Source organism: Sitophilus oryzae, unplaced genomic scaffold, assembly GCF_002938485.1.
Source record: "Sitophilus oryzae breed Bouriz unplaced genomic scaffold, Soryzae_2.0 scaffold_111_pilon_pilon, whole genome shotgun sequence".
In the NCBI taxonomy this organism is placed as follows: domain Eukaryota; kingdom Metazoa; phylum Arthropoda; class Insecta; order Coleoptera; family Curculionidae; genus Sitophilus; species Sitophilus oryzae.
This window is the reverse complement of record NW_022145749.1, coordinates 6,382,106-6,396,425: the sequence shown is the minus strand read 5'-3', so window position 1 is coordinate 6,396,425 and position 14,320 is coordinate 6,382,106.

Sequence of the window (14,320 nt, the reverse complement as noted above, 5' to 3'; positions counted from 1 at the left end):
ACTTAACTAAATGTCTAAAAGTTAGGTTTATTGGATGAATGTTGAAAGTATTTATTTCAAGACGTTTATTTTTAAATTTTATATAAGATATTATATATATAACAAACAAATACACAGGGTGTCAAAAAAATTGTGTATTTATCTTCGATAGGTAATTCTTTAGATGTAGAATGTAGAAGGAGCGGAAGGGGGGTTATTCATTGCGACCTTAAAGATCTATTGTGTCCCCCTTGTTTGAGTTATAACTCAACATACAGCCTATAACTCATTATACATGGTGATTTTCCTGTTGTAGGAGGGACAGTGTATTTCTCATCCCCCTCTGAAGACAGCTGTTTATCCCCCGATGAGTGGATATCTACCTTCTACGAGGGGTACACCCCTCCTACATACACCCTTCCGCGACTGGGGTTTAATCCTCCGTACCTTTCACAGCCGGAGGGCCCAGGAAGCCCGAGAGCTGAGGTATCCTTGGGATGGAGGTTAGACGATCAATCTCCATTTTCCACCTCTTTAACTTGGTCTCTATACCTCTTTAACTTGGACTTGATACCGGTGTTGTCCTAGATCTATAATAAAGAATACATATCTCTTTCTCTATTGCCTCCTTGGATATGAGGTCAAATCCTATTGTGAGGTATCCTCTTCTCTCGAATTAATGACTCGCCAACTCGATGTTCTTATATTGCAGTTCTGGCAAATCTGGTGATACACCGCAAGGGTTAGTTGTTCCACTTCTAGAGAGCCCCGCCTGTAAAAGCAAGGAGACGAGAATAAAATGGGTTCCCTCATGGTGCTCTAAGTTTGAGACCAGTAGAGGCTAGTTTCCTATCTAGCCACGCATCCTTTTGACCTGGTACCGCCATCGTACGATTTAGGTATTTGGTGAGGTTGTCTGCTTCCCTGGAAGACCCTTCACACCTTTTGCCTGTGATATATGACACATACAGTAGAGAGTTCCTGGTATGACGGACAGGGTTATATTTGAGGTTACATACAGGGTTGTATTGTTATATATCATGGTACAAATCCCTGGCCACGACATTACAGCCAGGGACAAGACAATGAGATGCTCCTTAGACCCAGCCAAAATGCCAGAGGGAATTCCTCCTAGGATCTGACCAAGAACTTCCCCACCAAGGACAAGGTCTCGCATCTTCTAGAGGAAAATAATATAACATATCATAAGTGAAATGTAAAATAATAAAAAATATATTTCTTCAGTGTTTTTATCGTAATCACTGTATTTGTTTTTAAGTGTTTCTGCATTTGTATTATTGTATTCAATATAACTGGTAAACATTAATTTTGATCGAAATTTGACTCACCATTTCTCAACTTTTGAAGTCGCGCATCGCGTCTTATGAAAAATTAACAAATTGTTATCAGATCCGCTAAAATTATGTAAGGTTTGGAAAAACGTGTCTTGAATTACAGGTACGCAGTTTTAATATTTGATTTTTTTTTAATCCAAACTGTCAGATCACCCAATATTAAAAGGAAATTACAAATCATATTACCAAGGCTTGGTTTTAGTCATGGAAATTTACGACTTTATCTTTTAATGAAAATCTTCACCTTCTATATAAAAGGTTTATGAGTTTGACTTTTATATTCAAGAAATCATCTTAGCTGTCGAACGTTATTTTTTATACTGAGAGTTCTTATACAAAAAAATAAATAAATACAAATAAAAAAATACAAAAAAATAAATTGTACAGACTATTTAACCTCAAATCACCTCATCCGATATAAGTTAAATCTAATTTTAAATTCAGTTTGTTATTCAAATATATAAGGATATAGAAATTTAACAAAATCAGAAATTTTAAAATACAGTTACTGTTTTTTACTTCTATTCAGACATTTTATTCATTTTTTACTTCTATTGAGGCGATAGTGGTCGCGCTATTAGAACTCAAAAATCGATATCTCGAAATCTATTAGAAATAGTAGATTGTAGTTTTTTCAAGAACTTTGTTAATATTTCTGCTGTATTTTCTTTGTAGACAGTATGTAAAAATCTTTATCAATAAAAAAATTACACGATTGCTGAAAATTGCTATGCTCTAAAAGTAAATGGATGGATTGTTTACAATTTTTGAATGGAAAAAACAACCTTATCGAAATTTTCTTATGTAAACATGTTGTAAAATATCCGATCTTGAAAATAAAAAAAGTTTCAATATCTAAATTGGTTCTTGAGTTATGGCCTGTTATGTGTTAAAAAGTTGAGTTTTTAAATTATCGCGATTACTGACGTTTTCTCGTTATAAAAAAAATGACACCTTAACGATATCCTTATAATTCCATTTCAGATGCTCAGAAACATATTTAATGATTTTATCTAGTTATCTCTTGAAAAAAAAGTCTTTTAAAAATAAGCGGTTTGCGATCGTGATATTACTTTACTTGATAGGGAAAGGCGTATGGCAACGCCGCAACAGCACACCGTCGCGTGTCGCGCCTGTCGGTCGCAAAACTTAATAAAATCCCTATGCGATTTACTTCCACACATGTAAATGCCGACCCAAAAGTAACAGTTGCCAGTACGGTATTTGCTTTTTATTGTCATTATTGTTACAAATCCCGCATTTTTTCATAAGCTTTTTAAACAAGTACAATATTACTACTGGCGCTTTTTTTAAATCCTTACTTAATTTTAATAACATAGTATATTTAATAAATCAAGTTAAGATACAAATACAGTATGATCGAAAAAAACGTCGTCCAGTTGACTAGTAAATGGCGATCGATGACATTTCCCATATAAATTTAGATATAAAATGACAGCGTTCTTCATTTCATAGCCAATATGCATCATACTGCAACAAAACCCGCCTTATCCGAATTATTTTTGTGTTTTTTTCTGTTTAAAAATTAAATATTAATTTTTATTTCTAGAAAAACGAGAGACAAAACAACGATTCCACTCAATGGATAAGGTTTTTGTAAATTAACGGTTCAAACATTTGCTAAAACAGTTTTTGCTTATTATCTCGAAATAACGTTTGTGGGATAAGACGGGTTTTGTAACTTGACGCCTCAATTGTATTATTCAGTCATTCTAATGGGCATTTGTTTATTATTTTAGAAATTAGGATAAAACACTTTTAGCAATTCCGTCTGGATACGATGTATACATATAGTCTAAGAGCTGGCTACATAAAAAACCTTATCACCGTTACATGGCTAATTTTTTGTGTGAAGTATCCTTTTGTGTAGATATTATGAAATAGTCATGCCTGCCAGCGCGATCCCGGGGCTTAAAGCGGGGGCGGCTAATCGAAAGGATGAAATTTGGACAGTAAAAATATTTTAAGGTACCCGAGTTATAATTGCGAAAATAGCTTTTATTTATTATTAAGAAACGTGGAAAATTGTTGGCAGACATTTTTCTGGTCGTTAAAATGCCGACAGACAACGCGAAAGAGGCATGAAATTTTAAAAATTATCTCGAAAATTATTAAAAAATTAAATTTGAAGAATGAAAAAATAAATATGGCATACATGCATGCCGATTGGTGGAATGTCATACTTATTTATTTTAAAAGCCGTACGCAAAAGGGCAGACAAAAATATCGTGGCTAAATCAACTGCAGACAGTTATTAAAAGCGTGATATTACTCTAGCGCTTTCAGGGAACGCTCGCCGCCTCATCCATTTAGGTATAGATAAATCATGTATACGATTATATTATAAATACATTTTTTTATTATTTCAAAATAGATATACATTTTTTATTGTTTGAAAATAGATATCATACATTTACTATTCTGTCGCACTATATTTGTATCTGACTCATCGTACTGCATATCCCCGCTCTCACAGACGAGTCCTCCTGAATCGATATCTGCACCGTAAAATTTTTATAGACTTATAGGTATTATGTCTCAATTGATAACGCGGCCAGTGTTTCCTGAAAAAGCTTATACGGGGTGAGTCTTAAATAAGTGAAAATACTTTTAAGGGTGATATATTTCGACCCCAGGAACAAGTCTGACTTTTTTTCACAAAAAAATTTAGAAAATCATGCATTATTTTTAAATTTTCCTGTATATTTTAGAAAACTTTTTAGAACTGCCTGTTCACCGCAAATTTACCAACGGTATAACTATTTCTTAACCTATCACATGCCTACGGTTTTACTCTATGGCTACGGCACTAAAATAATGGATGCAAGTACAGAAAAAAACAGGTGTCTCACAAAATTATTTAAAAATAAATCAATTTCTTTTTAAATTTTCAATCTTGAATAACTCGGTTATTTTGGACTTATTTGGAAAACGGTAAAAATAAAATATATTTCTTTTATCGAGATCTACCAGCTCTGAAAATATTTGCACTTATTCAAGGCTCACCCTGTAGAGTAATATCGCGTTTTTTTATAACTGTCTACCGCTGATTGAGCCACAATTTTTTTGTTAGTCCTTTTGCATACGGCTTTTTAAATAAATAAACATGACATTCCACCAATCGACATGCATGTATGGGATGATGTTTTTTCTGTCAAATTCCATGCGTCTTTCGGGTTGTCTGCCGGCATTTTAGCCACGAGAAAAATGTCTGTCAACAGTTTACACGTTTCTTAATAATAAATAAAAGCTATTTTCGCAATAATAACACTTGTATCTTATAATATTTTTAGTATCAAAATTTCACCCTTTCGGTTGGCCACCCCCGCTTTAAGCCCCGGGATCGCGCTGGCAGACATGACTATTTCATAATGGCCACACAAAAGGATAATTCACACAAAAAATTAGCCCTGTAACGATGATAAGGTTTTTTATGTAGCCAGCTCTCTCCGTCTAACACAACTTATCTGTCTGGAAAATAATAAAACTTCTTAATTTTTTGACAAATTTGAATATTAAAACTTACTGGCATAAAACCATTCATGAGTTTGTTCCATTTTCTAAAATGGATGTTTTTATATATGATATCTATTTGTTTATGTAAACCTAGTATTAAACATTTTTATTTTATTTTTTACTTTCATTTCTAGACTACATTCTTAAATAATGTTGATAATTAAAACATTTTTTTGTATCAAATTAGTAAAAAACACTGTTAGATATTTTTTGACATTTCACATCCAAAGGAAAATTTAACATAAAGTTTTTTTTTAACTTATTGTAGAGTAATATAAATAAATACCGCATGATTGCAATAGAGATTATTAGGATACAAAATTAATTGTATTTTTCTTTGAATGTTGAAGTTTTAGGGACTTACTACCTACCACTTTTTTTTACTATTAATATTTACTAGAGGTATATTATGGTTAACCATCACGCATATTATATGTAATTAACTTAAATAGCATTAGACTTCTAGAGAATCTTCCCAAAATACAAATAGATTTCCATAAGACATTTTAATATACTTATAGAAGAAAATTTATTTTAGCTTATATTTCATGAAATATGTATGCTAGAGCAGCGACTTGAAATTCAAAAAAATCTACTTATCTGCCCTTCTTGGTTAAAACCTGCTTACACGGAGCTAAGACACTCTTTTCTTTCAATGAATAATTTATTACGGATAAAAGAGACCAAAAAACAAATTTTGTCCCGAGTGTTACTGCAAATAATTCTTTGAATGTCAAAGTGCCATTCCAGTCTCTAGGTTTTTAGTAAAAAATTGCTGTTTTAAATTTAGCATTGCAAAACCAAGCAATACATATAAGAGTACTTTTTTTCTGAAAATGGGGGGTTTTCAATTAAGATATATTATACTTAAAGATGTTCCATTAGCATTGACATTATCTGACAATAATATGAATCAGCTTAATTATTATACCTCATAACACCTGAGCCATTAATGCAAGTATGGGAAGATAAATTCTTAAGATTTTCTAATGCTATTTTTTTACTTTTTTTCTGCAAACAACAAAGCACATTTGGATAAAATAATAAAAAGATATTAACTTAAGAGCTACAACGATTTAGGAAAAACACACAAAAAAGTTTAAGAGTCAAACGTTTATACTATTATACAGGGTGGTCCGAATTTTATTCCGAAAACTTCGGCAGCATATTCTGCAGATAAAAATAAGTAAAAAAGTTCGTATAAATATATGTCCTAAAATGCTTAGTTTCGGAGATACAGGGTGTAGAAGTTTCATCTTTATTTCGATTTTTTCCAAATAATTTCTGAAGAAACGTCAATATTTCGATGAAAATTGGTGTCTGGGAGTTTTTTGGCATGAGAAATTTGATTTTGATGTCAATATAACTCCCACTAATAGAGGGCGCCACATACATGTGTTTTAACTGTTTTCAGGCGTATTAACTTTTTGTCCATACCTGATAAAACTACCGAGCAAAAAAATATACATCTCTGTGACTTTTTACGTAAAAAATATCTCTTTGTAAAAATCGCTACAAGCAACCGTTCATAAGATATTTAGAATCGAAATAGTCAAAACATGTCATTACTGACGAAAAATAAACACGTTGAGTAGATAGTTATTTCACTGAAATAATAAATTTGGGAAATTTTTATATTTTTAAACAAACCAAACCAAAACAGTTTCTGTTGAACTTTTGGCACACAAACATTTCAAATTTATGATTTCAGTCTAACAACTATTTAGTCAACATGTTTAATTTATGTCAATCATGACAGGTATTGATAATTTCGATTCGAAATATCTCGAAAACTATTTACAAAGATTTAAATAGTTTTCTTTTTGTAAACAAATGAGCTTACAATATTATTATTTTTACCACCTGTAAGTACTGGTGGTAATTGGGCATTGTTCCATGGGTATAGTGATGAATGAGGTCTAAATTTAAAGAAAATGCATTTTCTACGAAAACTTGAAGAAATAGGTAAGAAATGGTATAATAGAATTTGATAGACAATTAAATTGTGCATCTGAGTCACGTAACATATACAGGGTGTTCCATTTAAATTAAACAAGTTATTGCCGTTTAAACCTAGTAAATATTTAATATGAATTTTTGGACACTGTATAAAGTAGTATAATTTTCGTTATTGCAACACAATATCTGATCAATAAGTAATCTTCAGTAAACATTTTGTATTAAAATCTTTAATACCCTTGGAGAAATGAAGCCTTAAATATTTTACTGCAATTTCACAAAATTGAAAATATTTAAAAAACGGTAAGGTTTGGTTTGGTAAGTGTGATAAACCTTAATGAAATTTACTTTTATTTCAATCGTAGAATCTAAAAATAGAATAATATACAGGATGTTTCATTTAAAAAAATACAACTATAATATTTTTTACTTATTTGGGACACTCTGTATCTTGTAAAATTATTTTAAAATTGTAGCTCTAATAGTCCTTCAACGAATCCAGAACTTACAATTTATAAAAATCTAATCGTTTAGCTACAATACTCCGTGTCGTATGTGGTGAACAACCCTGTATATTATTAAATTAGCAATTTCAAATGTGATGTTTTATAATTTATATTTTCAAATTACCATAGGATTGATTCTAAGCCGTTATACATTTCTCAAATTTGTCTGTTAAATCTTCATAGCCTCATAGAGAATTTGATCAAAATATAGACAATATACACGGCGCTCCAGAAAATTCGTAGCCAACCTAACTTATTTTTTTACATAGGATACTAGGTATAGTTCATATCAAATAAACTTTAAGTCACGTGATTAAGCTTGAGAGGCACAGCGTTGTCCACTTTTACATATTTTCTTTTAATCAAAATATTTTAGGAAACAAAAATAAATTAATTATAAATATATAAACAGTTATTATTTACATCAACAAAACTCACACACCTTTTTAACGGCACTTAAGGGACATAAAGGATCATTGCTACCGCTTTCCCGTTCAAAATATTCTAATAAAGTTGCGATAAGTTGTTTACGGCTATTAAGCTCTCTTGTACATTTCGCACTAAAATAGGTTCTAAAAAAAGCAATGTTTGACTGCAAGGTCTGCTAGTAAACATTTTTAAGCTAAAAGTATCGCAACACTAGTTATTAAACTCATCGGCAAAAGTCTTGCACCCCTCAGATAAATTTATTTCTTTGCATAGCATATTGTTGTGGGTATGTGTACAAATACCTTAACATGTGCCTACAAAAAATAGGTCATAAAAGCAATGAAAGAAAACCTTATCGATGGAATCTGTATGGTTTTCCTATTTGCGGTCAAATTTTGTTTCTCAGTTCGAGTTCAATCTTGTAATAAGTGTTGTGAAAGGCGACAAAAATACCAGGGTACGAAATTTATGCCTTCGATAGGGCCCGAATTATCGCTTTACATGAAGAAGGTCTAAGCAGGCATCAAATTGCTGATCGTTTAAATTTAGTGCGAAGTACTGTAAGCCGAATTATACAACGGTTATGCACACCGGAAATGTAAGATCTCGTCCTAGGTTGGGCCGTACAAGGGTAACGACTGAACGACAGGATCGCTACTTGGTTCAATTTTCCAGAAGAAATCGGTCAGTTCCAATTCGAGAGCTACGATCTCAGTTTCAACGAACTTACCACCGAGTGATATCAAGCCGAACCATTTCCAGGCGACTTTCTAATGCTGGATTGCGGCGTAAACGTCCACTATGAGTCCCTCTATTAACTTTGCACCATAGGCAAAGGAGGCTACAGTCGGCTAGACAACACCAGAACTGGTTATTACCTCAGTGGAGAAACGTAATTTTCACTGACGAAAACAGGATAGGTTTGATCAGTAATGACTATCGTCAGCGAGTGTGGAGAGAGGCAGGGAGGCACCATCGCTTGAATACAGCCCTTGCTGTTGCTTCTTATCAAGGAGAAACTGAGATGTTCTGGGGTGGCATCATGTACAATAGGCGAATAGAGCTCATTCATATTCCTGAGGTGATGAACGCCCATTTGTATGTGGAAACTGTAATCAGACCAATAGTTTATCCACTGCGAGAAGAAATTGGCAATAATTTGATTCTCATGGATGATAACGCTCGTCCTCACAGAGCTAGGATGGTCCAGGAAGCATTAAATGAAGGGGAAATAACTCGTCTGGACTGGTCTCCACTCTCCCCCGACATGAATCCTATTGAACATGGCTGGGACTACATCACCAGAGGTGTATTTCGGTCACGGAAATTGCCGCTCAAGAGGAATGGCAGAACTTACCTCAAGAAACCATAAACAACCTTATAGTGGGGATGTCCCGATGACTTGATGCACTCATAACAAATCGAGGAGGCAATACTTTATATTATTAACCTTAATTTCGTCAGAATCTGTTATTTATTTATTTATTTTCTCTTTTTTATTAAACATTTTTCTTTATGGAATTTACATTTTCTGTATTTTCGCAAAATATATGATTAAACTTGGTAAAAGTTTTGCCTTTTTGTGATATTTTTTAACATAACTTTAGCATCTATTGATTTCCACGAAAAATTAGTTTGAAATGTAATTTTTTAGTAAAATAGTAAGGGGTGCAAGACTTTTGCCGATGAGTGTATTTAAACCAAAAACACGTAATACAAAACTAAAGTGTCCAAATGAATTACAATGTCAGGAAATAAATTAATGTGCCAACTTGATTTTTTTACAGCAGAGCTACCACCTGAATCCCCAGCGGGAAATTTAACTTCCAGTTAAGAAAGTTCCATGGTTGGCAACAATGAATTTAAAAATCGCGCCCTCGATTACGTAACTAAAAGTTTAATTGGTATCAAATATATAAAATTATTCAAATTAATTTTTATTAAGAAATGTCTATATCTCTGTGGCGGATTCATCTCTTCAAAAAAAGTTCTATGAAATTTCCCCACTTGCACTGTAAGAACTGTTGACGTTCTGTTAAAATGACTTTATATCAAGTTAAACTTCAAAATTAACAATTACCACCCGATAACAATTAACTTAAACTTTATTTTTTAATTTTTGCTTGTGTTTATTTATGTTATGTTCATTTTATGTTATGTTCATTAATTATCAAAGAAGTGATACATTTATTTTATATTAGGCTGTATTAAGAAACCTATTTTATTTTTCGTTTAATTTTTTTTTATTTTGCTTTTTTTTAGTTTTTATTGTCACTTTAGTCATTTTGGTGTAAGATTTCTTTTTAACTAAATGTTTGTAAATGAGAGCTGACTAAAACTGAAAAAGATTTGATAGTTTTAATTAGAAGCAGGAATTAAATTTCATTTAAAATTATTCATCATTACACAGGGTGGCATAGCTTTGCAATATATTTACAAACTGATTTTTTAAAATAGAAAAACTGTATGTTTTTTTAACATAACATAGCATTATTAATGTTAATTTTATAGCTTATATTTTAGTCCCAAATTGATATTATACAGGGTCGCTTTTATGTATGGAAACGGTCGATTATTAGGTAAATTATACAAGGTACCGCAAAAATTATAGCGTTTTTAAATGTCTATTGGTGAGTAATAAATTTATGTATACAAGGTCGGTTATAAAGTCGTGGCACATCAAAGTTTCATTTTTTTAAATAGAACGCCCTGTATATTATTGCATATTTCAATTGTTCCTTAAATTCTAAACAAAAATCGAAATACACATAATGCACCTCAAGTCAAACCTTTCCGAGTTATTGACTTTTGAATATATCACTTAAACAATTTAATTTAATTAATATCGATATGTTCAGTTTCATTTAATGATGTCATTCTGCCAAAAGTGTGATGCTGTTGTAATGGGTTTTAAATGCCTATTAGCTACTAGTAAATTTAAGTATACAGGGTCGGTCATAAAGTTGTGGCACATCAAACTTTTTTTTAAATGAAAACTGTATATTATTGCATATTTCAATTCTTCCTTCAATTTTAAGCAATAATCGTAATACACAATGTACATAAATTGAAGAATTGAAATGTTAAACTTAAATTTTGGAATTTCCAGACTTGATATAATCTCATCTTATACATCTATAAATGCTTGAGAACTATAATGTCAAATATTATTAAGTCACAGTTTCGCTAGAATGGCATCGTTAAATGAAACTGAACATACCGAAATTAATTCAATCAAATTGTTTAACTGATATTTCCAAAAGTCAATAACTCGGTAACGGTTGGTTTGAGGTACATTGTATGTATTTCGATTTTTGGTTAGAATTGAAGGAAGTATTAAAATGTGAAGTAATATACAGGGAGTTCTATTTAAAAATATAAAACTTTGATGTGCCACGACTTTATGACCGATCCTGTATACTTGAATTTATTACTCCCTAACCCAGATAGCGCGTTATAATCCGCCAGATATATTTTATTTGATGGATAGCAGAAAAACGTGTGTCTTCACCTATAGATAGCAATATCTATTAGATAAAATAACCTTATCCCTAAGATATCTTATTTGGGACCTGAACTGCCAAATAGCGCTATATTTGTCGGATAAAAATTTGACGCATGAGCAAAGGCATGAGGAGATATTGATTTTATTTGACAAAATTGCTTAATATAGCCTAAGACATTGTTACTATTGAAGATTTCTTTTATTCCAATAAATTCGATTTTAGATTATTTGGAAAAGACTCACCTATTCTGAGTAATGTAGACTATACCCATTTTAGAACGTATGGTGTATAAACACCAATAGACACATTGAAATGGTGCAAAAAACTATTGCTGCTAGTGCCGGACTTTATACGGAGTGTTACAAAATAAAGACAGCCTCTGTTAGAGCATCAGAACGAAGAATAATAGTGATAAATCAGCAATTTTCAAATTATTTTATTTAAATCCTTTCAATTATAAACCATTACCAATTTAATAAAGCTTTAAAGTAGGTAAAAAGTAATTAAAACTTTTTAAATCAAACTATTTATTTCATTTTTAATTCGCATATCTTAATTCATTAATATTACAATAGAAACCTTATAAAACCTGTTATTCAACTCACATTTGCTATTATTTCTTTTGTGTTACAATTTTAGTTTAATTTCTTGCACAATGTACCATATACCCTATGATTGAAAAAAAACGGCGTCCGTTTGGCTGGGAAATGACGATTGATGACATTCCCATATAAATTTACATATGAAATCACAGTAATCTTCATTTCAAGGCCATCGCTGATGCCGTCTTTTTCGATCATACAGTACATCTCTTCTCCATGCTGTTTTTTAAGTAACTCTCTAGCTAAACCTTGCTAAAACACCTGTGTTGTGGTCCTTTGAATTCCAGTTAGTTCAACTTTGTTTAGACAAGCTTTTTCCTTTATTTTTTCTTTTTTTTGAAGTTCCATCACTTTCGGTTCTTAAAAATAAAAGTAATATGACAAAATTGTTTTTATTTAATTTTTTTTATTAAATAATTTGTAGATATAATGTGTAAATGTAACAATTGTTATAGGTACTATTCATTTATTATTATTAAGACAAAAGTATAAGTGCATTTATCTATTTTGTAAAATAAAAACTCACCTTAATTACTATCATCGATGCTATCCTACCTATTTCTTGACTATGAGAAGCCCTAGAACAATAACATATTTGTTATTACTAACAGTCTTAAGCTATTTTCAATTTTCATTAATAACTTACCATAATATGGTGGTTTTAGGATTTGTTTATATTATAAATATCTGCTTGCACTGCACCAGCTTCTTCCATATTTTGTATTATCAATTGTACTAAAATGTTAATATAATAAATATAACAGTAATATCATGTAATTAAATTATAAATTACTTACAGCTACTTTTTTCCTTGTTTTAATTTCTTATAAATTGCATTCCATCAATAGATCTATTTCACCACTGCTGAAATTGAATTACCTTTACCTTTTTCCATAAAGGTAAATTTAAATAGCCTATACCATAATAGAACTAGTTGGAGTTGAACACAAAATATATTTTAGTTGAATTTTATTGTTTTCATTTTCATTTTGACGATCTTTTGACAACTAAACAATAACCTCACTTTTTAATCTAACGACTTGAAATTCCGAGTTTTTGTCTCTGTGTGTTGCATAGACTTTTCATATATAACCATCTCAATTTCAGATATCTTATATTGGCAACACTTTCTCTACGGAGTGTCTAACGGTCCGTAGGCGGCTCGTCCTCCAAATTGTTATCTTTTGGATTATTTTGTATGAAATACCCAAATGTTATATCCTATAGATAGCAGGCTATAGATTGTTTATCTTTTAGATGGTTATTTGTTAGATAAAATTTATTTATTTATAACTGAAGACACGGGGCCTAATAGATATTTATATTTTAAATCCTATAACTTTTGTATTTAACTTTTTGCGGTGCCTCCTATATTTTACCTAATAATCGACCGTTTCCATACATAACAGCGACCCTGTATATTAAAAAATCGAATCATACAATTATGAAGGAATGACTACATTTTATATAAATTTATGTCGATTTTATCATGTATTTTTGCGATTCGCCAATCCTTATTCTAATCCGAGACATTTCTCTTTGAGGACTTTCATTCGAAACGAAGAGCTTTAAATTTTGTCGTAATCTAAAAACTGATAGTTGAAAGTTTTACTGCTTTAAGTCTAAGCGAAGGGATAAAAGTATTCGCCAAGTATCCGGTTTGCGGTTAGGAGGTTCTCCGACAAGATTACTCGGTGGTTTATTCTCTTTGTAGTAGTCAACATCATTTTATCAGAAAATTTAAGTTCCAACTTACAGATTAGATTTTTATAGAATTTGCTTATATGTCGTTTTACAAACCTACGTACTCTTTTATTATTTTATTCGTTTACTCTAATTTTAGTTGCACTTTTTTTACAGTGAGAATCGCGCCTAACTATACTAAATCTTTATATTTATAGTTTTGGCTTCAGGACATTGTTTGTATTTTTAATATATCTTTTAAAATGGTCAAGAAATAGTTTCCTTATTTATTTATTAATATTTCCGTAACTATCATAATATGTAAACATACAACTACTATACAGACTAACATATACGGGTGAGTTTTCTACTAAGTATGTTCTTTATGGGTATCTCGGAAACTACTGAAGATAGAGAGTCGCTTAAATGGGAAAAGAATTTCAGTTTTGTGGGGTCATAAATATGCACCTTTCAGATTTTTGAAAAAATTCATGGCTTACTAAATATTAAAAAAAACAAATTTCGGCTATTTTAAAAATTGTCCCTAATTCCATTATAATCTATTTTAGACAAAAAAGTTTCAGAAAAACATCCTTAATGAGACTTCTTTTTTTCTAAAGCCTGTCATTTTTGATATATGACTAGTAGCTGGCCATGACACCATAAAAAGCGCCATTTTTTAAGCTTTTCAGCGATATAAGCTATGATATATTTTTTTTTCGAAAAATTACTGAGTTATAGCCAATTCGTTTCATTTTTAAATA